Source organism: Triticum dicoccoides, chromosome 6A, assembly GCF_002162155.2.
Source record: "Triticum dicoccoides isolate Atlit2015 ecotype Zavitan chromosome 6A, WEW_v2.0, whole genome shotgun sequence".
Classification (NCBI taxonomy): domain Eukaryota; kingdom Viridiplantae; phylum Streptophyta; class Magnoliopsida; order Poales; family Poaceae; genus Triticum; species Triticum dicoccoides.
In genome coordinates this window covers 503,375,425-503,400,456 of record NC_041390.1, presented here as the reverse complement: position 1 = coordinate 503,400,456, position 25,032 = coordinate 503,375,425, and positions in this window count along the sequence as shown.

Here is a 25,032-nt window from a genome sequence, read left to right as displayed (position 1 = left end):
CAGATCTGCTTCAACGCCACGGACAGCCATCGCACCCCTGATGCCTACACGGCGCCGCAAGAGAGGTGTTACTTCATATCTCCTCAACTTTTTGATCTCAACCAGAAAATAGATCTTAACTTGGTTACTCTACTTTCTTTTCACCTCTTAGAATTTAGTTCTTAGTTCGAAGCAAACAATGGATGCTAAATATCATTTCTCTAGTTTGCAGCTTCAAATCTGCCATGGCACAATCATAATACGGTTTAATTGATCATGCTTAGGGTTTAATTGATCATGTTGGTTCCGTGGTGGTTTCTTTAATAGAAATCGGAGGGGAAACCCTCTTTTGCTAAAAATAATATGCTTAGAGTTTCCCCCTTTTATGATCACTATACGATCAGAATACGTGCTTCGTGTCATAATAACACTTCTCCACCCATCAAGCTAAACAAGCTTAGTTGTTCAAATACGAATCTGATATTATTATAATAGAGTTATTTAATTGGTCAGCTAAATGTTCCTAAATTAGTTTCGAAAATGCATGTTCGCTGCTCGGGTGTGTATCTCTACAGGGTGCCACGGTGGGCCGGCCCACCCTGGGATTTTGGGTCATCCCAGGCCCCGATTCCCCTCTGTTCTGCTGCACACTTCTGATCTCTACTCGCCCCCAGCCGCCTGCCTCGCCGGCGACTTGCCGTCCCTGGACGGCATGACTCTAGGAGGAGATGCCAGACTAACAGGAGGCCAGGAGCCGCTCGCCCAACAGTGTCACCGCTGCCCGGGCGCGCCGCCGTGCCTTCCTTCCCAGTATGTTCAGGGCTCAGGTGTGCAGCACCCACCAAGCCAACCCGATTTATCCTGAGACACGTCCTCAACACTCAGCAACCACTCCTCTTCACCCATTTTCTAATTGATTCATTACTCATTAGGCAGTACTGTCATTAGGGTTTGTTGTGTGCTCAGTGCTACCTACACTTAATGGTTCAGATGTATTTCGGTAATCTTTAGTACCTCTAAAGTTCACAGGGTTTTCAAAATTCCGGCCCTCGGAACAGAAACTAGTCATTTTGGATTGTTGGTCGTAGTGACATTGACCCAGATTACTACTGCAAGCCATGTTTGTTGACAATTTTACTTGTCTTTCTTACTCATTCGATATAATATCCAATTATTCACGTAGATTAGTTGCAAACAATAAGTGCTAGACAAACTTCTTCATTCAGATTTTGGATGGTCTCTTACTGCAGTTACAATTCTGCATACTTGTCCTAGTAAGCTCACAAGTAAATGATTGATTCACTACATCTATGCTTGCCTTGTCATATTTGTTATGAATATTATTTTAGGGTGGACCACCCTATTTCTAAATACTGGAACCATAGACATGAGTGAATATTATTTCTCTATGTGATCTCTTCCATCATGTGTGGGTAACGAACACTTCATTGTATAGAAAGAAAGTGTCATTTCCAGCTTTTACATAGGTTTCGATCTTTTACATGGAATACAATCTGCCTACTTGCTTTGTGTCGCACTACCAACACTCCACCCTTGAAGCTAAACATTACACCACTCATAATTGCTTAGTTTATTTGTTCAAATACGAATTTCATATGATTCTAATGTTCCTACTTCAGTTTTGAAATGTGTGCCTGCCTGTTATAGAGACATAAGGGGTTTGTATTTCTGTGTGTGGTCTGGTCAACACGGTTGGGGAGTTGAACTTTGCATATGTAGGGGTTTATAGGGAGACACTCTCCGAGTTGAATCCGCAATGCATTCCATAGATACTCTGACTAGTTTTTATGTTTTCATGAATCTCAGATTCTGAATAGCATCATAATGATTATGAGCTTGTGCGCATGAAAAGAATAAAGCAAAACAATGCCATGGCTGTCAAACTTAGCATTAAGGGACTGAAATCAAGTCTGGATGCAATGGAATGCAAACGCTCTCCACCTATAGATTCATGCTCAGAATATGATCCTAACAGTGATTCTGAGCTAGAGGGAGACCTAAGTCAATGTAGCTCCCTAGTGGAGGAGTCAGAGGAAGATGCCCTATCTTATTCACCCATCAAGGTATTTGGTCTAACTTTCCAAGGTTAGATTGCTCGCACATATCTTACAACTGATGCTTTGCATTCCTTCTACTTTGTTGAACTGCCATTAGCTTAGTTTACACATCGTGTATGTGAATATGCCCTGCCTATCCATTTTCAGTACATATTCCATCTGTCATCATACCATATTTATCCATTCAAATGCTATTCTTGTGTATCAGATGTTCAAAAGGAAGAGGGCGATTGGTGATCGTGGAGGAGCACAAGCAAAGTATTTGGAAAAGGTAGTGGCACCTGATAAATCAAATAGCCCATTAGGTGTAGTTGCAATATCACCTGACCCACAAAATACCCCAACTCTAGTAGACTCTAGCCCTACTACACTGGTCATTTATGATGCCCCAACTCAGCAGACCCCAACTGCAGCAAACAGTATGATTATGCCAGTTGACATAGCACCAGCTGTACGACACAAAACCCCCATTCCAGCAAAGAGTACACCAAATCCAGTTGCCAAATCCCTTTTCGAACCAGAGAGAGCCCCAATTGCAGCAAATAGGACCCCTGTTCCATTTCTTCCCAGTTTAGAAGACGAAGCTTATGTTGTTGTCAGGAACTTTGTGCGCATCTTTGCTTCATGGAAAGATTATACTGCAGACTCAAAACAATTTCCAGTCTTCCTCCGCAACTTACACGTAAGTAATGTAATAATGTTATTCATGGTCATTACTGCATATGTTTCTGCTGACAGAAGACACAAGATTTCATTCTTTTAAATAGGCAAGGAGCAAACTGGATTGTGATGATGAGCAAGGGTTGGTTGCGCTTTTCAAGCACTCGTTGATGAAGTATCGTTCCTACCTGAGGCAAGCGCACTTTGATGGCAAGCCTCTGAACGCAATTTCTGTGAAGTCTCCGGTGCTACATTTATCCGACGGTGAATGGAATAATCTTGTTACACATTGGTCTCGGCTGCAGCGTAAGGTACTGTCTATGGTATCACATCACAATTTGAACTACATTTCTGCATTTGCCTTAATGTCTCACTTGTACGAAAACTGTTAGCAGAAGAACATTCATTCTCAAGGGACCGGAGAATCTCGCAACTATACTGCACACTTCATTGCTCTTGTGAGTACCTCTTGCCATGTATGACCATACTTACTTTCATAGTTGTTTGATTATGTAGCATCACTGCACATGTTAGCCTCATAATCGTCCATTTGGTGGACATTATAAGATTCGTATGGACTCTTACATAAATGTAGAATCAACCCAATGCTTTTGAAGAGGTTTAGCTCTGCAGTCCTCTTGTAAGGACTGAATGTGGTCTATCACTGTACTTACATTAACAGCTACTCCCTTCGTCCCATAATATAAGAATGTTTTGTATAGTACACCAGTGTTCAAAACACTCTTGTATTATGGGAAGAGGGATTGGTTCATTTTGTAGCATTCTGCATCTTATCTCCCTCGCCCACCATTTACTAAATAGATCAGATCTATATTTAATCTTACCAACAAGTAGAATACACAGACAATGCTAGTGCAGAAGTGTAGCCCATTGCTCTTGTCATTACATTTTGTCCTGTAACGCTTGTAGTTCCAGGGATTGGTAGTTGATTATGTAGCATCAATATGCATCTTATCTTCATTATCCTCTATCCCTTCCAGTATTATCATATCTATAATTACTCTCTACAAAATGTAGAGTACAGGCAATGCTTATGAACAAGATTCTATGCTGAAATTCTTGAGTTATCCTTCCCTTGACATGGAGAAGGGCGTTATAAAGCCGGTGTTAACCGTTAATGTAAGTCAGTCCTTCTAAAGCCTTTATCCTCAACTGCTGTTTAATTTTCTCATACTCCCTATCATTTACTATTGTTTAGTTTGCTGTTTCTACCAAAATGCATGTTCGTAAGAACCGTAAGTTCTAAGTTTTACATGTAAAACCAAATTCCTTATTCATACCATGCACATTACTTAATACTCCCTATATGTATGCTTGTTTTTGTGGATCTATAATCCAGTGTGTGGTGAAGCAGCCCACGTTTGCACCTTGTCATCTCCTATTTTATCTTACTGATGTGGCTGATGATATGAACAACATGCCATGCACATTATCCAAAATAGATACAATGATTTTCTTTGTCCTTCATCTATGCTTGTTATGTTGACATGGTAATCCAGTAGTGTGGTGAAGCTCCCCACATTATGAACAATGACAAATTATGCTATTAATATTTTGAACTTACTCTTTATTTTCTAATTTGAAATTGGATAGAATTGACAGAACAATTATCATCTTTGTTTATACACGTGCAAAACATGTCATCTCTCTGCTTTGTTTCAGGGTGATATGCCTGATGGCATGCACAAGTCTGCTGGAGGCCGTGAGACAAACCCAACATATATTGCAGCAAAGAAGGAAAACCATCTTGAAGATAGCGAGATAACCCCAAAGTCTTGTCTTGATGCAGTGTTCAAGTTACTTGAGACTAACAGTCAGACAAGCTCACAGAATTCGTTGTCTGAATCAGTTCGACTTCTTCAGTCTCAAGTTCGAGCAGAAAGGCATTCTGCAACTCAACTTCGACTTGAAGTCCTATCTCTAAGAAAGATTGCGGAGAACACCAATGAGAACCTCATCGCTAAACAGCTACACCTGGAAGCTATAACTGACATGCTAGGCCGGTCTCACAGCCTTGCTTAGCAGCTTGCGCAGCAGTTCCCCCACAAGGCTAACCTTTCTTGAACTGTCTTGGAAGTGGTCTCGATTCAGTATTATTCTGTTATGTTGCAATGGTGCCCAGTTTTTGTAATCCGCTTCTTCACTGCGCTTTATGATCATTGGTGGCGAACTTCGATGCCCAGTGGATGTAATATACCTTAAATCCTTTATTGTTTAGTGTAGGTTTATTCTTAGTTATTATGCCATAATTTCTTTATTGTATAGAGTAGGTTTGTTCTTAATTCCTACTAGTTACTTCCATCATTCGCTATCTGAAAAAAATCATATGTAGTCGACCGGACCGAAACATTCGACTCTAACGAGCCTGGTTTTTAGCAGGCCACAATTGGGCCGGCCTGCGTCTTTCTTGGGCTCGAATGATTGGGGCCTTCACACATTGCGCCAGGCCCAAACTTACACTGACCTATATTTTAGTTGGGCCTTTTGTCGACCCAGTGCTTAGTTTGGCCCAGGTAGCATTGGGCCATTAACAGGCTGAATATTGTACTGGCCTGTTACGGCCGAGATGAAACCACAGGCCTTTAGCAGGCCAAAATGCATGTTGGGCCTCAATTTTCACTAGTCGTCGACGGGCCTTCAGCAGGCCAAAATGTAGACCGGGCCGTTTTGGGCCCAGTTAGCTCACGGACCGTTACCAGGCCGAAACATATCTCGGGCCTTAGTTGGCCCACTGATATCATGGGCCTTTAAGAGGCCGAAAGCTTAGCACATGCATCAATGGGCCAAATTACGCGACAGGCCTTTAACAGGCCCAAAGTCACGTTGGGCTTAATTGTTGCCACCTTTAGCACGGGTCGTTAGTGGGCCCGATGTCCCGTCGGACCATATATGGCCGATGGGCAGCACGGGCCATTCCTAGGCCGAAAGTCACACCGGGCTGAAATGGGCCCATGTCTACATCATGCCTCTAACAGGCCGAAAGTCATTGGGTTGTAGTTGGGCCCAAATATTCGGCAAAAAATTAACGGGCCAGATCTGGCTTCGGGCCGCAAATGGGCCCAAATATTGGGCGAACAATTAACGGGCCAGATCTGGCTTCGGGCCGTAAATGGGCCCAAATATTGGGCGAACAATTAACGGGCCAGATCTGGCTTCGGGCCGTAAATGGGCCTTTATTAAGTAGGTCGTTATTGGGCTGGCCCACTAGTACCTGATTAAGTTCTACGAGCCTTTGACTAGGCCGGCCTTTTTAACCTATATGGGCTTCTGTTGGGCCCAACCACGTGTCGACGTATCATAGGCATGTCTCCTCCAATGGACGGGCAACATCTGGCCCACTGACGAGTTGACAGGTGTTCCATTCGGCCAATCAGAATTTTACATGTGGAAATTTCCCATTGGTTAGGGCCGTTAATGGGTTATCGGATCCAAAATCCGACCTGATAGCTTAACGGCGTTCCGTTACGGTGGATGCCACGTGTCGGTCACCCTTGACGAAAGCACTTCTGTGCCGCGCGATTTATCGTCATGGAAGTGGACACTTCCATGATGATAATTTTGGCAATGTCATGAAACACTTCTACGACAGCACAGGTATGACTATCTTGATTCTGTCATAAAATCGTCATGGATGTACATGCATGACAAAAAACGCGACCTACTATGACAAACACGTATCATCATGGAAGTGTATTTTTTTGTAGTGACTGTCGTGACTATCATCATAGAAATAGCTAAGTCATGCTCGTCGTGAGTATGCGGCGCACATGACACGGACTCGAATCCGTCGAAGATTAAGTCTCCGCGGATGTCGACAGTATAGTTTAAGTTTCCAAATTTGACCTGACGGCCAGGGGCGTAGCTCTCGATCTGCTCCAGATGGCCAAGCGAATTGGCCCGCAGTGCGAAGCCGCCAAATACGAAGATCTATCCGGGGAGAAAAACCTCACCCTGGGTCGCATCGTTGCCGATGATCGAAGGAGCCATCAAGCCTTATAGTGACGACACAGTGGAACTCTCAATGAAAGCACCAATGTCGGTGTCAAAACCGGCGGATCTCGGGTAGGGGGTCCCGAAGTGTGCGTCTAAGGCGGATGGTAACAGGAGGCGGGGGACACAAGGTTTACCCAGGTTCGGGCCCTCTCGATGGAGGTAATACCCTACTTCCTGCTTGATTGATCTTGATGATATGAGTATTACAATAGTTGATCTACCACGAGATCGTAGAGGCTAAACCCTAGAAGCTAGCCTATGATTATGATTGTTATTGTCCTATGGACTAAACCCTCCGGTTTATATAGACACTGGAGGGGGCTAGGGTTACATAGAGTCGGTTACAAGGGAGGAGATCTACATATCCGAATTGCCAAGCTTGCCTTCCATGCAAAGGAGAGTCCCACCCGGACACGGGACGAAGTCTTCAATCTTGTATCTTCATAGTCCAATAGTCCGGCCAAAGTATATAGTCCGGCTGTCCGAGGACCCCCTAATCCAGGACTCTCTCAGACGTGATGCCTATATACATGATCATACCTAGATATTCTCATAATTATTCGCTTTTCTATCAATTGCTCGACAGTAATTCATTTACCCACCGTAATACTTATGCTCTTGAGAGAAGACACTAGTGAAGCCTATGGCCCCCGGGTCTATCTTCCATCATATTAATCTTCCAAATACTTAGCTATTTCTATTGCCGTTTATTTTACTTTGCATCTTTATTTCTCTTTATTATAAAAATATCAAAAATATTATCTTATCATATCTATCATATCTCACTCTCGTAAGTGACTGTGAAGGGATTGACAACCCCTTTATCGCGTTGGTTGCGAGGTTCTTATTTGTTTGTGTAGGTGCGTTGGACTCGAGCGTGATCTCCTACTGGATTAGTACCTTGGTTCTCAAAAACTAAGGGAAATACTTACGCTACTTTACTGCATCACCCTTTCCTCTTCAAGGGAACACCAACGTAGTGCTCAAGAGGTAGCAACCTACAAGTATAGGGGATCTATCATAGTCCTTTCAATAAGTAACAGTGTCGAACCCAACGAGGAGCAGAAGGAAATGATAAGCAGTTTTCAGCAAGGTATTCTCTGCAAGCACTGAAATTATCGGTAACAGATAGTTTTGTGATAAGGTAATTGGTAATGAGTAACAAGTAACAAGTGTAAATAAAGTGCAGCAAGATGGCCCAATCCTTTTTGTAGCAAAGGACAAGCCTGGACAATTTCTTATATAGAGAAAAGCGCTCCCGAGGACACATGGGAATTATCGTCAAGCTAGTATTCATCACATTCATATGATTCACGTTCGGTACTTTGATAATTTGATATGTGGGTGGACCGGTGCTTGGGTACTGTCCTTACTTGGACAAGCATCCCACTTATGATTAACCCCCATTGCAAGCATCCGCAACTACAACAGAAGTATTAAGGTAAACCTAACCATAGCATCAAACATATGGATCCAAATCAGCCCCTTACGAAGCAACACATAAACTAGGGTTTAAGCTTCTGTTACTCTAGCAACCCATCATCTACCTATTACTTCCCAATGCCTCCCTCTAGGCCCAAACAATGGTGAAGTGTCATGTAGTCGACGTTCACATGACACCACTAGAGGGATAACAACATACATCTTATCAAAATGTCGAACGAATACCAAATTCACATGACTACTAATAACAAGACTTCTCCCATGTCCTCAGGAACAAACGTAACTACTCACAAAGCATATTCATGTTCATAATCAGAGGGGTATTAATATGCATAATGGATCTGAACATATAATCTTCCACCAAGTAAACCAACTAGCATCAACTACAAGGAGTAATCAACACTACTAGCAACCCACAAGTACCAATCTAAGGTTTGGATACAAAGATTGGATACACAAGATGAACTAGGGTTTGAGATGAGATGGTGCTGGTGAAGATGTTGATGGAGATTGACCCCCTCCCGATGAGAGGATCGTTGGTGATGACGATGGTGTTGATTTCCCCCTCCCGGAGGGAAGTTTCCCTGGCAGAACAGCTCCGCCAGAGCCCTAGATTGGTTTCGCCAATGTTCCGCCTCGTGGTGGTGGAGTCTCGTCCCGAAAGTTTGCTTATCATTTTTTCTCGGGCGAAAGATCTCATATAGCAGAAGATGGGCATTGGAGGGCCACCAGGAGGCCCACGAGGCAGGGGGCGCGCCCCCACCCTCGTGGCTGGTAGGTGGCCCCCCTCCGGTACTTCTTGCGCTCAGTATTTTTTATATATTCTGTAAATAAATTCCGTGAAGTTTCAGGTCTTTTGGAGCTGTGCAGAATAGGTCTCTAATATTTGCTCCTTTTCCAGCCCAGAATCCCAGCTGCCGGCATTCTCCCTCCTCATGTAAACCTTTGTAAAATAAGAGAGAATAGGCATAAGTATTGTGACATAATGTGTAATAACAGCCCATAATGCAATAAATATCGATATAAAGCATGATGCAAAATGGACGTATCAACTCCCCCAAGCTTAGACCTCGCTTGTCCTCAAGAGAAAGTCGAAATCAAAAAATATGTCCACATGTTTAGAGATAGAGGTGTCGATAAAAATAAAATACGGACATGAGGGCATCATGATCATTCTTAGAAAAGCAATATATATATATAGTCATATGATCTCTTATGCTAAAGTAACAATTCAATCACAATTTCAAGTATGAATCATAAACTTCGTTGAGAACCAACAAACTCTAATCTCAGTCACTGAGGCAATTGCAATTTATCATAACATAGGAAAGATTCAATATAAGAGCTTTTCAGCAAGTCCACATACTCAACTATCATTTAGTCTTTCACAATTGCTAACACTCACGCAATATTTATGGGTATGGAGTTTTAATCGGACACAGAGAAAGATAGGGGCTTATAGTTTTGCCTCCCAATGTTTTACCTCAAGGGTAATGTCAACCATAATAGTTCATGAAAACTCACATCCAATTAGCTATATATATCTGGATCTTCCCAACACACTGTGCTTGCCAAAGGATAAAATGTAAAAGGAAAGGTGAAGATCACCATGACTCTTATATAAGGTAGAAGATAGAAGTAAAAGATAGGCCCTTCGCAGAGGGAAGCAGAGGTTGTCATGCGCTTTTATGGTTGGATGCACAAAATCTTAATGCAAAAGAACATCACTTTATATTGCCACTTGTGATATGGACCTTTATTATGCAGTTTGTTGCTACATCTTGAGCTTGCGTTGGTTTTCCCCGAAGAGGAAGGGATGATGCAGCAGAGTAGCGTAAGTATTTCCCTCAGTTTTTGAGAACCAAGGTATCAATCCAGTAGGAGGCCACGCTCAAGTCCCTCGTACCTGCACAAAACGATAGCTACTCGCAACCAACGCAATTAGGGGTTGTCAATCCCTTCACGGTCACTTACGAGAGTGAGATCTGATAGATATAATATTTTTGATATTTTTGACATAAAGATGCAAAGTAAAAAGTAAAAGCAAAGTAAAAAGCAAAGCAAGATTAAAGTGATGGAGATTGATATGATGAGAATAGACCCGGGGGCCATAGGTTTCACTAGTGGCTTCTCTCAAGAGCATAAGTATTCTACGGTGGGTGAACAAATTACTGTTGAGCAACTGACAGAATTGAGCATAGTTATGAGAATATCTAGGCATGATCATGTATATAGGCATCACGTCCGTGACAAGTAGACCGAAACGATTCTGCGTCTACTACTATTACTCCACTCATTGACCGCTATCCAGCATGCATCTAGAGTATTAAGTTAAAAACAGAGTAACGCCTTAAGCAAGATGACATGATGTAGAGAGATAAATTCATGCAATATGAAATAAACCCCATCTTGTTATCCTCGATGGCAACGATACAATACGTGCCTTGCTGCCCCTTCTGTCACTGGGTAAGGACACCGCAAGATCGAACCCAAAGCTAAGCACTTCTCCCATGGCAAGAACTACCAATCTAGTTGGCCAAACCAAACGGATAATTCGAAGAGACTTGCAAAGATAACCAATCATACATAAAAGAATTAAGAGAAGATTCAAATATTATTCATAGATAGACTTGATCATAAAGCCACAATTCATCGGTCTCAACAAACACACTGCAAAAACAAGATTACATCGAATAGATCTCCACAAGAGAGGGGGAGAACTTTGTATAGAGATTCAAAGAGAGAGAAGAAGCCATCTAGCTACTAACTATGGACCCGAAGGTCTGAGGTAAACTACTCACACTTCATCGGAGGGGCTAGGATGATGTAGAAGCCCTCCGTGATGACGGCCCTCTTCCGGCGGAGCTCCGGAACAGGCCCCAAGATGGGATCTCGTGGATACAGAAAGTTACGGCGGTGGAATTAGGTTTTTGGCTCCTATTCTGATCGTTTGGGGGTACGTGTGTATATATAGGAGGAAGAAGTACGTCGGTGGAGCACCGAGGGGCCCACGAGGTAGGGGGCGCGCCCTAGGGGGGCGTCCCCCACCCTCATGACCTCCTATTTGACTCCCTGGAGTAGGGTCCAAGTCTCCTGGATCACGTTCGGTGAGAAAATCACGTTCCCGAAGATTTTATTCCGTTTGGACTCCGTTTGATATTCTGTTTCTCTGAAACACTGAAATAGGCAAAAAACAGCAATTCTGGGCTGGGCCTCCGGTTAATAGGTTAGTCCCAAAAATAATATAAAAGTGGAAAATAAAGCCCAATATAGTCCAAAACAGTAGATAATATAGCATGGAGCAATCAAAAATTATAGATACGTTGGAGACGTATCAGGCATCCCCAAGGTTAATTCCTGCTCGTCCTCGAGTAGGTAAATGATAAAAAGAGAATTTTTGATGCGGAGTGCTACTTGGAATAATTTCAATGCAATTCTTCTTAATTGTGGTATGAATATTCAGATTAGAAAGATTCAAGACAAAATTTTATATTGACATAAAAATAATAATACTTCAAGCATACTAACAAAGCAATTATGTCTTCTCAAAATAACATGGCCAAAGAAAGTTATCCCTACAAAATCATATAGTCTGGCTATTCTCCATCTTCACCACACAAAGTATTTAATCATGCACAACCCCGATGACAAGCCAAGCAATTGTTTCATACTCTAACTTTTTCAAAACTTTTTCAATCTTCACGCAATACATGAGCGTGAGCCATGGATATAGCACTATAGGTGGAATAGAATGGTGGTTGTGGAGAAGACAAAAAGGAGGGGAAGATAGTCTCACATCAACTAGGCGTATCAACGGGCTATGGAGATGCCCATCAATAGATATCAATGTGAGTGAGTAGGGATTTCCATGCAACGGATGCACTAGAGCTATAAATGTATGAAAGCTCAACAAAAGAAACTAGTGGCTGTGCATCCAACTTGCTTGCTCACGAAGACCTAGGGCACTTGAGGAGGCCCATCATTGGAATATACAAGCCAAGTTCTATAATGTAAAATTCCCACTAGTATATGAAAGTGACAACATATGAGACTCTCTATGTGAAGAACATCGTGCTACTTTGAAGCACAATATATGAGACTCGCTATATCATGGTGCTACTTTGAAGCACAAGTGTGGAAAAAAGGATAGTAGCATTGCCCCTTTTTTGGGCCTTCTTTTTTCTTTGGCCTTTCTCTTTTTTTGGGACAATGCTCTATTGAATGATGATCATCACAATTTTATTTATTTACAACTCAATGATTACAACTCGATTCTAAAACAAATTATGACTCTATATGGATTCCTCCGGCGGTGTACCGGGATATGCAATGAATCAAGAGTGACAAGTATGAAAAAAATTACGAACGGTGGCTTTGCCACAAATACTACGTCAACTACATGATCATGCTAAGCAATATGACAATGATGAATGTGTCATGATGAACTAGATGGTGGAAAGTTGCATGGCAATATATCTCAGAATGGCTACGAAAATGCCATAATAGGTAGGTATGGTGGCTGTTTTGAGGAAGGTATATGGTAGGTGTATGATACCGGTGAAAAGTGCGCGGTATTAGAGAGGCTAGCAAAGGTGGAAGGGTGAGAGTGCGTATAATCCATGGACTGAACATTAGTCATAAAGAACTCATATACTTATTGCAAAAATCTAGAAGTTATCAAAGCAAAGTATTACGCACATGCTCCTAGGGGGGTAGATTGGTAGGAAAAGACCATCGCTCGTCCCCGACCGCCACTCATAAGGAAGACAATCAATAAATAAATCATGCTCCGACTTCATCACATAACGGTTCACCATACGTGCATGCTACGGGAATCACAAACTTTAACACAAGTATTCTTTAAATTCACAACTACTCAACTAGCATGACTTTAATATTATCACCTCCATATCTCAAAACAATTATCATGCTTCAATCTTTTCTTAGTATTCAACACACTCAAAAGAAAGTTTCACAAATCTTGAATACCAAGCATATTATTATTAAGAAAATTACCATGCTATTAAGAGTCTCTCAAAATAATTTAAGTGAAGCATGAGAGATCAATAGTTTCTTTAAAACAAATCCACCACCATGCTCTAAAAGATCTAAGTGAAGCACATAGAGCAAAATTATAACGCTCAAAAGATATAAGTGAAGCACATAGCAAAATTAACTAGCTCAAAAGATATAAGTGAAGCACATAGAGCAAAACTACATAGCTCAAAAGATATAAGTGAAGCACATAAAGCAAAACTACTTAGCTCAAAAGATATAAGTGAAGTACATAGACCAAAACTACTTAGCTCAAAAGATATAAGTGAAGCGCATAGAGTATTCTATCAAATTTTAATTCATGTATGGCTCTCTCAAAAGGTGTGTACAACAAGGATGATTGTGGCATACTAAGACACAAAGACACAAATAATGCAAGACGCTCCAAGCAAAACACATATCATGTTGGTGAATAAAAATATAGCTCCAAGTAAATTACCGATGGAAGTGGACGAAAGAGGGGATGCCTTCCGGGGCATCCCCAAGCTTTGAATTTTTGGTGTCCTTGGATTATATTGGGGGTGCTATGGGCATCCCCAAGCTTAGGCTCTTGCCACTCCTTTTTCCATAATCCATCAAAAGAATTCACCCAAAACTTGAAAACTTCACAACACAAAACTCAAAATAGAAAACTCGTGAGCTTCGTTAGTGAAAGAAAACAAAAGACCCCTTCAAGGTACTGTAATGAACTAATTCTTTATTTATATTGGTGTTAAACCTACTGTATTCCAACTTCTATATGGATTATAAACTATTTTAGTAGCCATAGATTCATCAAAATAAGCAAACAACACACGAAAAACAGAATCTGTCAAAAATAGAACAGTCTGTAGTAATCTGTAGCTAGCGCAAGATCTGTAACCCCAAAAATTCTAAAATAAATTGCTGGACGTGAGGAATTTATCTATTAACCATCTGCAAAAATAATTATCTAAATATCACTCTTCAAATAAAAATTACAGCAGTTCTCGTGAGCGCTAAAGTTTCTGTTTTTTACAGCAAGTTCAACAAGACTTTCCCGAAGTCTTCCCAACGGTTCTACTTGGCACAGACACTAATTAAACACAAAAAACACAACCAAAACATAGGCTAAATAAATTATTTATTAAATAACAGCAAGTAATAATATTGGGTTGTCTCCAACAAGCGCTTTTCTTTAAAGCCTTATAGCTAGGCATTGATAATTTTAATGATGGTCACATGAAAGACAAGAATTGAAGCACAAAAGGAGCATCATAAAGCATGTGACAAACACATCGAAGTCTAACATACTTCCTATGCATAGGCATCTTATAGGCAAACAAATTATCAAGGCAGGCAAAAACTAGCATTTGCAAGGAAGCGGAAAGAAACAATAGCAATCTCAACATAACGAGAGGTAATTTAGTAACATGAAAAATTCTACCACCATATTTTCCTCTCGCATAATAATTACATGTAGGATCATAAGAGAATTCAACAATATAGCTATCACATAAAATATTCTCAACATGATCCACATACATGCAAAGTTGACACTCTTCCAAAATAGTGGGATTAACATCTAAAGTCATGACTTCTCCAAACCCACTTTTATCAAAATTTTCATAAGATTGAATGTTCTCCAAATATGTGGGATATAAAGTTGACATTCTTCCAAACCCACTTTCAATAATATTGCAAACACTATTATCAATCTCATATTCATCATGGGTCTTAAATAAATTTTCAAGATCATAAGAAGAATCACCCCAATCATGATCATTGCAACAAGTAGAGGACATAGCAAAACTAGCATCCCCAAGCTTAGGGTTTTGCATATTATTAGCACAATTGACATCAAGAGAATTTATAGTAAAATCATTGCAATCATGCTTTTTATTCAAAGATCTATCGTGAATTGCTTCATAAAGTAATTCATCACACTTTTCAGATTCACGAATTTCAACCAAAACTTCATAAAGATAATCTAGTGCACAAAACTCACTAACAATTGGTTCATCATAATTGGATCTCTTAAAAAGATTAGCAAGTGGACGAGGATCCATAGATCTTAGGTTTTCTATTTAGTAATAAATAAACAACTATTCCAACCATACGAGCAAACAAGAAACGGACAAAAAGAGGCAAATAGAGAGGGAGGATAGAGAGAGAGGGAGAATAAAACGGCAAGGGTGAAGTGGGGGAGAGGAAAACGAGAGGCAAATGGCAAATAATGTAATGCGAGAGATAGGAATTGCGATGGGTACTTGGTATGTTGACTTTTTGCGTAGACTCCCCGGCAACGGCGCCAGAAATCCTTCTTGCTACGTCTTGAGCTTGCGTTGGTTTTCCCCGAAGAGGAAGGGATGATGCAGCAGAGTAGCATAAGTATTTCCCTCAGTTTTTGAGAACCAAGGTATCAATCCAGTAGGAGGCCACGCTCAAGTCCCTCGTACCTGCATAAAACAATAGCTACTCGCAACCAACGTAGTTAGGGGTTGTCAATCCCTTCACGGTCACTTACGAGAGTGAGATCTGATAGATATAATATTTTTGATATTTTTGATATAAAGATGCAAAGTAAAAAGTAAAAGCAAAGTAAAAAAGAAAAGCAAGATTAAAGTGATGGAGATTGATATGATGAGAATAGACCCGGGGGCCATAGGTTTCACTAGTGGCTTCTCTCAAGAGCATAAGTATTCTACGGTGGGTGAACAAATTATTGTTGAGCAATTGACAGAATTGAGCATAGTTATGAGAATATCTAAGCATGATCATGTATATAGGCATCACGTCCGTGACAAGTAGACTGAAACGATTCTGCAACTACTACTATTACTCCACTCATCGACCGCTATCCAGCATGCATCTAGAGTATTAAGTTAAAAACAGAGTAACGCCTTAAGCAAGATGACACAATGTAGAGAGATAAATTCATGCAATATGAAATAAACCCCATATTGTTATCCTCGATGGCAATGATACAATACGTGCCTTGCTGCCCCTTCTGTCACTGGGTAAGGACACCGCAAGATCGAACCCAAAGCTAAGCACTTCTCCCATGGCAAGAACTACCAATCTAGTTGGCCAAACCAAACGGATAATTCGAAGAGACTTGCAAAGATAACCAATCATACATAAAAGAATTAAGAGATGATTCAAATATTATTCATAGATAGACTTGATCATAAAGCCACAATTCATCGATCTCAACAAACACACCGCAAAAAGAAGATTACATCGAATAGATCTCCACAAGAGAGGGGGAGAACTTTGTATTGAGATTCAAAGAGAGAGAGAAGAAGCCATCTAGCTACTAACTATGGACCCGAAGGTCTGAGGCAAACTACTCACACTTCATCGGAGGGGCTAGGATGATGTAGAAGCCCTCCGTGATGACGGCCCTCTTCCGGCGGAGCTCCGGAACAGGCCCCAAGATGGGATCTCATGGATACAGAAAGTTGCGGCGGTGGAATTAGGTTTTTGGCTCCTGTTCTGATCGTTTGGGGGTACGTGTGTATATATAGGAGGAAGAAGTACATCGGTGGAGCACCAAGGGGCCCACGAGGCAGGGGGCGCGCCCTAGGGGGGGCGCCCCCCACCCTCGTGACCTCCTGTTTGACTCCCTGGAGTAGGGTCCAAGTCTCCTGGATCACGTTCGGTGAGAAAATCACGTTCCCAAAGATTTTATTCCGTTTGGACTCCGTTTGATATTCTGTTTCTCCGAAACACTGAAATAGGCAAAAAATAGCAATTCTGGGCTGGGCCTCCGGTTAATAGGTTAGTCCCAAAAATAATATAAAAGTGGAAAATAAAGCCCAATATAGTCCAAAGCTTTCACGTGTGAGATACTTGTTTTGTATACGAGCCCAATATAGTCCAACTTGCGGATAATGCCCTTGAGTGCGATGATATGCTCCTTCAACAAAATATTTTCACGTGTGAGATACTTGTTTTGTATACAAGCTAACTCAATCATCTTGAAAGCTTCGATCTCAGTTGGGGTAAGAAGATTGTGATCAAGTTGAAGGACGTCTTCTACTGCCGGAACTTGGTCCTCCGTGGCCTTCTTGATCCCTTCATCCTTGTTGATCTCCATAGGTTCTTCTCTCTTCAGCTCTATCTTCAGTAGCCAAGCATCATTGTCACCATTGTTGGAGGAGGGGGACGACATGATGCCTGGCCTTGACAACCCTGACAGAAAATAGCTTGAAACAAGAACAAAGGATATTTGCGTGGTATGGTAGTCAAAACCTTCGGGAGATTATATAATGAATTTTTATCGACCAAAAGAAGTATCTTGCAAGAAAATGGAGTACAGAGAGCATATGAGGTGCCCATGAGGCAGGGGGCGCGCCCAGGGGGGTAGGGCGCGCCTCCCACCCTCATGGGAGCCTCGTGTCCTTCTCGGAGTGATTCTTATTTTCCTATTTTTCTAAATATTCAAAAACGGAGAAAAATTGCCATTAGAACTGTTTTGGAGTCGGTTTACTTACCGTACCACATACCTATTCCTTTTCGGGGTCTAAAAGGTTCTGGAAAGTGTCCCTTGTGTATTCCTCCGGGGTTACGGTTTCGATAACATTAGTTTCAACATTTATGGGATTACCTGAGATATAATGTTTGATTCTTTGACCGTTCACCACCCTTGGATTTGTGCCTTCGAAGTTGTTGATTTTTATGGCACGGGAACGATAGACCTCCTCGATGACATAAGGGCCTTCCCATCTAGAGAGAAGTTTGCCTGCAAAAAACGAGATTTGTATAGCAATACATAATCACCTACATTAAACTCACGCTTTTGTATTCTTTTGTCATGCCATCTTTTAACTTTTTCTTTAAGCAGTTTGGCATTCTCATAGGCCCGGGTTCTCCATTCATCAAGTGAGCTAATGTCAAATAACCTCTTCTCACCGGCAAGTTTAAAATCATAATTGAGCTCTTTAATAGCCCAATATGCCATATGTTCTAGTTCGAGAGGTAAGTGGCATGCTTTTGCATAAACCATTTTATACGGAGACATACCCATAGGATTTTTATATGCAGTTCTATAGGCCCATAATGCATCATCAAGTTTCTTGGACCAATTCTTTCTAGATCTATTAACAGTCTTTTGCAAAATTAATTTGAGCTCTCTATTACTTAATTCTACTTGACCACTAGACTGTGGGTGATAAGGAGATGCAATTCTATGATTAACATCATACTTAGCAAGCATTTTACGAAAGGCACCATGAATAAAATGTGAACCACCATCAGTCATTAGATATCTAGGGACTCCAAATCTCGGAAAAATAACTTCTTTAAGCATCTTAATAGAGGTGTTATGATCAGCACTACTAGTTGGAATAGCTTCTACCCACTTAGTAACGTAATCAACAGCAACTAAAATATGTGTATACCCTTTAGAGGAAGGAAATGGTCCCATATAATCAAAGCCACAAACATCAAATGGTTCAATAACAAGTGAATAATTCATAGGCATTTCTTGACGTCTACTAATATTACCAATTCTTTGTCATTCATCACAAAATAAGACAAACTTACGAGCATCCTTGAAGAGAGTAGACCAATAAAAACCGGATTGCAATACCTTATGCACAGTTCTATCTCTAGCATGGTGTCCTCCATAAGCTTCGGAGTGACACTTGCGTAGGATCTGTTCCTGTTCATGCTCAGGTATACAACGTCTAATAACACCATCTACTCCTTCTTTATAAAGGTGTGGGTCATCCCAGAAGTAATGTCTTAAATCATAGATTTTTTTTCTTTTGCTGGTATGTGAAACTAGGTGGTAAATTTAGCAACAATGTAATTAACATAATCAGCATACCATGGAGCAGTGCGAGAAGCATTTATGACAACTAATTGTTCATCAGGAAAGCTATCATCAATAGGTAGTGGGTCATCAAGAATATTTTCTAACCTAGACAAGTTGTCTGCAACGGGGTTCTCAGCTCCCTTTCTATCAATAATATGCAAATCAAATTCTTGTAGCAAGAGAACCCATCTAATAAGTCTAGGTTTAGCATCTTTCTTTTCCATAAGGTATTTAATAGCAGCATGATCGGTGTGAATAGTTACTTTAGAATCAACAATATAAGGTCTAAACTTATCACAAGCAAAAACAACTGCTAAAAATTCTTTTTCAGTGGTAGCATAATTTCTCTGGGCATTGTCTAGAGTTTTACTAGCATATTGAATAACATTTAATTTCTTATCAACTATTTGCTCTAGAACAGAACTTACAACATAATCACCAGCATCACACATAATTTCAAAGGGTAAATTCCAATCAGGTGGGTGAACAGTACGTGCAGAAATCAATGCTTTCTTAAGTATTTCAAATGCTTCTACACAATCATCATCAAAGACAAAAGGAATATCTTTTTGTAATAGATTATTCAGAGGCTAAGAATTTTTTGAGAAGTCCTTAATGAACCTCCTATAAAAACTGGCATGGCCAAGGAAACTTCTTATACCTTTGATGTCCTTGGGACACGACATCTTTTCAATAGCATCGACTTTAGCTTTATCAACTTCAACACCTCTTTCAGAAATTTTATGCCCCAAGAAAATACCTTCATTAACCATAAAGTGGCACTTCTCCCAGTTCAAGACAAGATTAGTTTCTTCACATCTCTGCAAAACTCGATCAAGGTTGCTCAAGCAATCATCAAAAGAGGATCCATAAACGGAGAAATCGTCCATGAAAACCTCACAAATATTTTCACAAAAGTCAGAAAATATAACCCTCATGCATCTTTGAAAGGTAGCAGGTGCATTACATAAACCAAAAGGCATACATCTATAAGCAAAAGTACCGAAAGGGCAAGTAAAAGTGGTCTTTGCTTGATCATCAGCTGACACAGGTATTTGAGAGAAGCCAGAGTAACCATCTAGAAAGCAAAAATGTGTATGTTTGGATAATCTTTCTAGCATTTGATCAATAAAAGGCAAAGGGTAATGATCTTTTTAGTAGCTTTATTTAATTTGCGGAAATCAATTACCATCCTATAACCTGTAATAATTCTTTGCGGGATCAATTCATCTTTATCATTAGGAACGACAGTGATACCTCGCTTCTTAGGGACACAATGGACAGGACTTACCGACTGACTATCAGCAACGGGATAAATTATACCTGCCTCAAGGAGTTTTAATATTTCCTTTCTTACCACTTCTTTCATCTTAGGATTTAGCCATCGTTGGTGATCAATAACTGGTTTGGCATCCTTCTCCAAATTTATTTTGTGTTGACATAGAGTGGGACTAATGCCCTTAAGATCATCAAGAGTATATCCAATAGCAGCACGGTGCTTCTTCAGAGTTTTCAATAATTTCTTTTCTTCATGCTTCGAAAGGTTAGCACTAATAATAACAGGATATATTTTCTTTTCATCAAGATAAACATATTTAAGAGTATCAGGCAATGGTTTAAGCTCAAACACGGGATCACCCTTCGGTGGAGGAGGATCCCCTAGGATTACAACAGGCAAATTGTGTTTCAGAATGGGTCCTTGTTTAAAGAATACTTCATCTATTTCCCTTCTTTCATTCATAAACATATCATTCTCATGGTCTAGCAAATATTGTTCTAAAGGATCATTAGGAGGCACAACAATAGAAGCAAGACCAATAATTTCATCTTTACTAGGCAATTCTTCATCACGGAGTTGTCTACGAAATTTAGAAAAATAAACTCATGAGACATATCATCCAAACCAATAGTAACAACATCCTTCTTGCAATCTATCTTAGCATTAACAGTATTCAAGAAGGGTCTACCAAATATAATGGGGCAAAAGCTATCTTGAGGGGAACCAAGAATAAGGAAATCAGCAGGATATTTAGCCTTCCCACACAAGACTTCAACTTCTCTAACAATCCAAATTGGTGAAATAGTATCTCTATTAGCAAGCTTAATGGTAACATCGATATCTTCTATCTTAGCTGGTGCAATATCATGCATAATTTGTTTGTATAAGGAAATAGGTATTGCACTAGCACTAGCACCCATATCACACAATCCATGATAACAATGATCTCCTATTTTAACAGGAATAACATACATGCCTACCACAGGTCTATGTTTATCTTTAGCACCAGGTTTAGCAATTCTAGCAGTCTCATCACAAAAGTAAATAACATGCTCATCAATATTATCAGCCAAGAGATCTTTAACAATATCGATATTAGGTTCAACTTTAACTTGCACAATGGGTGCATAAGTTCTAGTATTACTTTTACGAACCACAGTTGAAGCTTTAGCATGATCCTTTATTCTAATAGGGAAAGGCGGTTTCTCAACATAAGCAGTAGGAACAATAGGATCATTATAAGTGATAGTATTTTCTTCAACTTTAATAGGTTCAACTACTTTTACTTCTATGGGAGGATGATATTTAAACCACTTCTCCTTAGGGAGATCAACATGAGTAGCAAAGGATTCACAGAAAGAAGCTACTATCTCAGAGTCAAGTCCATATTTAGTGCTAAATTTACGGAAAACATCGGTATCCATAAAAGATTTAACACAATCAAACTTAGGTGTTATACCTGACTTCTTACCTTCGTCGAGGTCCCAATCTTCAGAGTTGCGTTTAATTATTTCCAACAAATTCCATTTGAATTCAATATTCTTCATCATAAAGGAACCAGTACAAGAAGTATCGAGCATGGAGCGATTGTTGTCAGAAAGCCGAGCATAAAAGTTTTGAATAATCATTTCTCCTGAGAGCTCATGATTGGGGCATGAATATAACATTGACTTAAGCTTCCCCCAATCTTGAGCGATGCTTTCTCCTTCGCGAGGCCAAAAATTATATATATAATTACGATCACGATGAACAAGATGCATAGGATAAAACTTCTGATGGAATTCCAATTTCAACCGTTTGTAGTCCCACGATCCCATATCATCACACAGCCTATACCATGTCAATGCATCTCCCTTCAAAGATAAAGGGAGGACCTTCTTCTTGATAACATCATTGGGCATACCTGCAAGCTTAAATAATCCACACACTTCATCCACATAGATTAAGTGCAAATCGGGATGCAATGTTCCATAGCTAGCAGTTTCTCTATCATACCCGAAGGAATTTGAAAGTAAACATTTTCAGTAGGTTCAGTAGGTTGAGGGGTAACTAGTTGTGGTTCCGGATGAGGTGAAGATACCCTGAACAAACCCCTCAAAGGATTATGTTCATAGTAACGAGTGACAGTAAATTTCAGCACACTATATAAATTTTTCCTTACCAAATTCCACCTACCAAAGGCGCTTCACTCCCCAGCAACGGCGCCAGAAAAGAGTCTTGATGACCCACAAGTATAGGGGATATATCGTAGTCCTTTCGATAAGTAAGAGTGTCGAACCCAACGAGGAGCAGAAGGAAATGATAAGCGGTTTTCAACAAGGTATTCTCTGCAAGCACTGCAATTATCGGTAACAGATAGTTTTGTGATAAGGTAATTGGTAACGAGTAACAAGTAACAAGTGTAAATAAAGTGCAGCAAGATGGCCCAATCCTTTTTGTAGCAAAGGACAAGCCTGGACAATTTCTTATATAGAGAAAAGCGCTCTCGAGGACACATGGGAATTATCTTCAAGCTAGTTTTCATCACGTTCATATGATTCGCGTTCGGTACTTTGATAATTTCATATGTGGGTGGACCGGTGCTTGGATACTGTCCTTACTTGGACAAGCATCCCACTTATGATTAACCCCCATTGCAAGCATCCGCAACTACAACAGAAGTATTAAGGTAAACCTAACCATAGCATGAAACAAATGGATCCAAATCAGCCCCTTACGAAGCAGCGCATAAACTAGGGTTTAAGCTTCTGTCACTCTAGCAACCCATCATCTACTTATTACTTCCCAATGCCTCCCTCTAGGCCCAAACAATGGTGAAGTGTCATGTAGTCGACGTTCACATGACACCACTAGAGGGATAACAACATACATCTCATCAAAATATCGAACGAATACCAAATTCACATGACTACTAATAGCAAGACTTCTCCCATGTCATCAGGAACAAACGTAACTACTCACAAAGCATATTCATGTTCATAATCAGAGGGGTATTAATATGCATAATGGATCTGGACATATAATCTTCCACTAAGTAAACCAACTAGCATCAACTACAAGGAGTAATCAACACTACTAGCAACCCACAGGTACCGATCAGAGGTTTGGATACAAAGATTGGATACAAGAGATGAACTAGGGTTTGAGATGAGATGGTGCTGGTGAAGATGTTGATGGAGATTGGCCCCCTCCTGACGAGAGGATCGTTGGTGATGACGATGGTGATGATTTCCCCCTCCCGGAGGGAAGTTTCCTTAGTAGAACAGCTCCACCAGAGCCCTAGATTGGTTTCGCCAAGGTTCCGCCTCGTGGCGGCGGAGTCTCGTCCCGAAAGCTTTCTTATGAATTGTTCTCGGACGAAAGACCTCATACAGCAGAAGATGGGCATCAGAGGGCCACCAGGGGGCCCACGAGGCAGGGGCGCGCCCAGGGGGTAGGGCGCGCCCCCACCCTCATAGCTGGTAGGTGGCCCCCTCTGGTACTTCTTGCGCTCAATTTTTTATATATATTCTGGAAATAACTTCTGTGAAGTTTTAGGACTTTTGGAGCTGTGCAGAATAGGTCTCTAATATTTGCTCCTTTTCCAGCCTAGAATCCCAGCTGCCGGCATTGTCCCTCTTCATGTAAACCTTGTAAAATAAGAGAGAATAGGCATAAGTATTGTGACATAATGTGTAATAACAACCCATAATGCAATAAATATCGATATAAAAGCATGATGCAAATGAACGTATCAGATGCCTATATACATGATCATACCTAGATATTCTCATAATTATTCGCTTTTCTATCAATTGCTCGACAGTAATTTGTTCACCCACCGTAATACTTACGCTATCTTGAGAGAAGCCACTAGTGAAACCTATGGCCCCGGGTCTATTTTCCATCATAGAAGTTTCCAATCTATTTTATTTTGCAATCTTTAATTTCAATCTATATCATAAAAATACCAAAAATATTTATCTTATTATTATCATCTCTATCAGATCTCACTCTTGCAAGTGGCCATGAAGGGATTGACAACCCCTTTGTCGCGTTGGTTGCGAGGTTCTTATTTGTTTGTGTAGGTACGAGGTGACTCATGCGTGGTCTCCTACTGGATTGATACCTTGGTTCTCAAAAACTGAGGGAAATACTTACGCTGCTTTACTGCATCACCCTTTCCTCTTCAAGGGAAAACCAACGTAGTGCTCAAGAGTTAGCATTGTGCCTCACGAATTTGGTCTTCCAAAGTTGGAGTGACTTGAAGGTTGGCAGGAAAACCTTGAGGAACAACTTGGAGGTTGAGTTTGCGGAAAGCATCACAAAGATCCGGTTGGAATGGCTTGAGAATTAAGCTGTTTCAATAAGCCTTCCTGCTCAAAGCATCTGTAATCACATTGGCCTTGCCTAGAGTATATTCAATACTCGGATTGTACTCTTGAATCATTTCGACCCAATGAGTTTGCCTGATATTGAGGTTGGGTTGAGTGAAGATGTACTTGAGGCTCTTCTGATTTGTTAAAATGTCCACTTTCCTTCCCAACAAGAGATGTATCCATGTTATTAATGCATGGACAACTACCGCCAACTCAAGATCATGACTGGGGTAGTTCCTTTCGTTGGTCTTAAATTGACGAGAGGTATAAGCCACAACTTTCTTCTCTTGCATTAACACGACGTCGAGACCTTGCAAAGAGGCATCACAGAAAACTTCGAATGGCTTGGATTCATCAGGAGGAGTTAAGACAGGAGCTGTGACG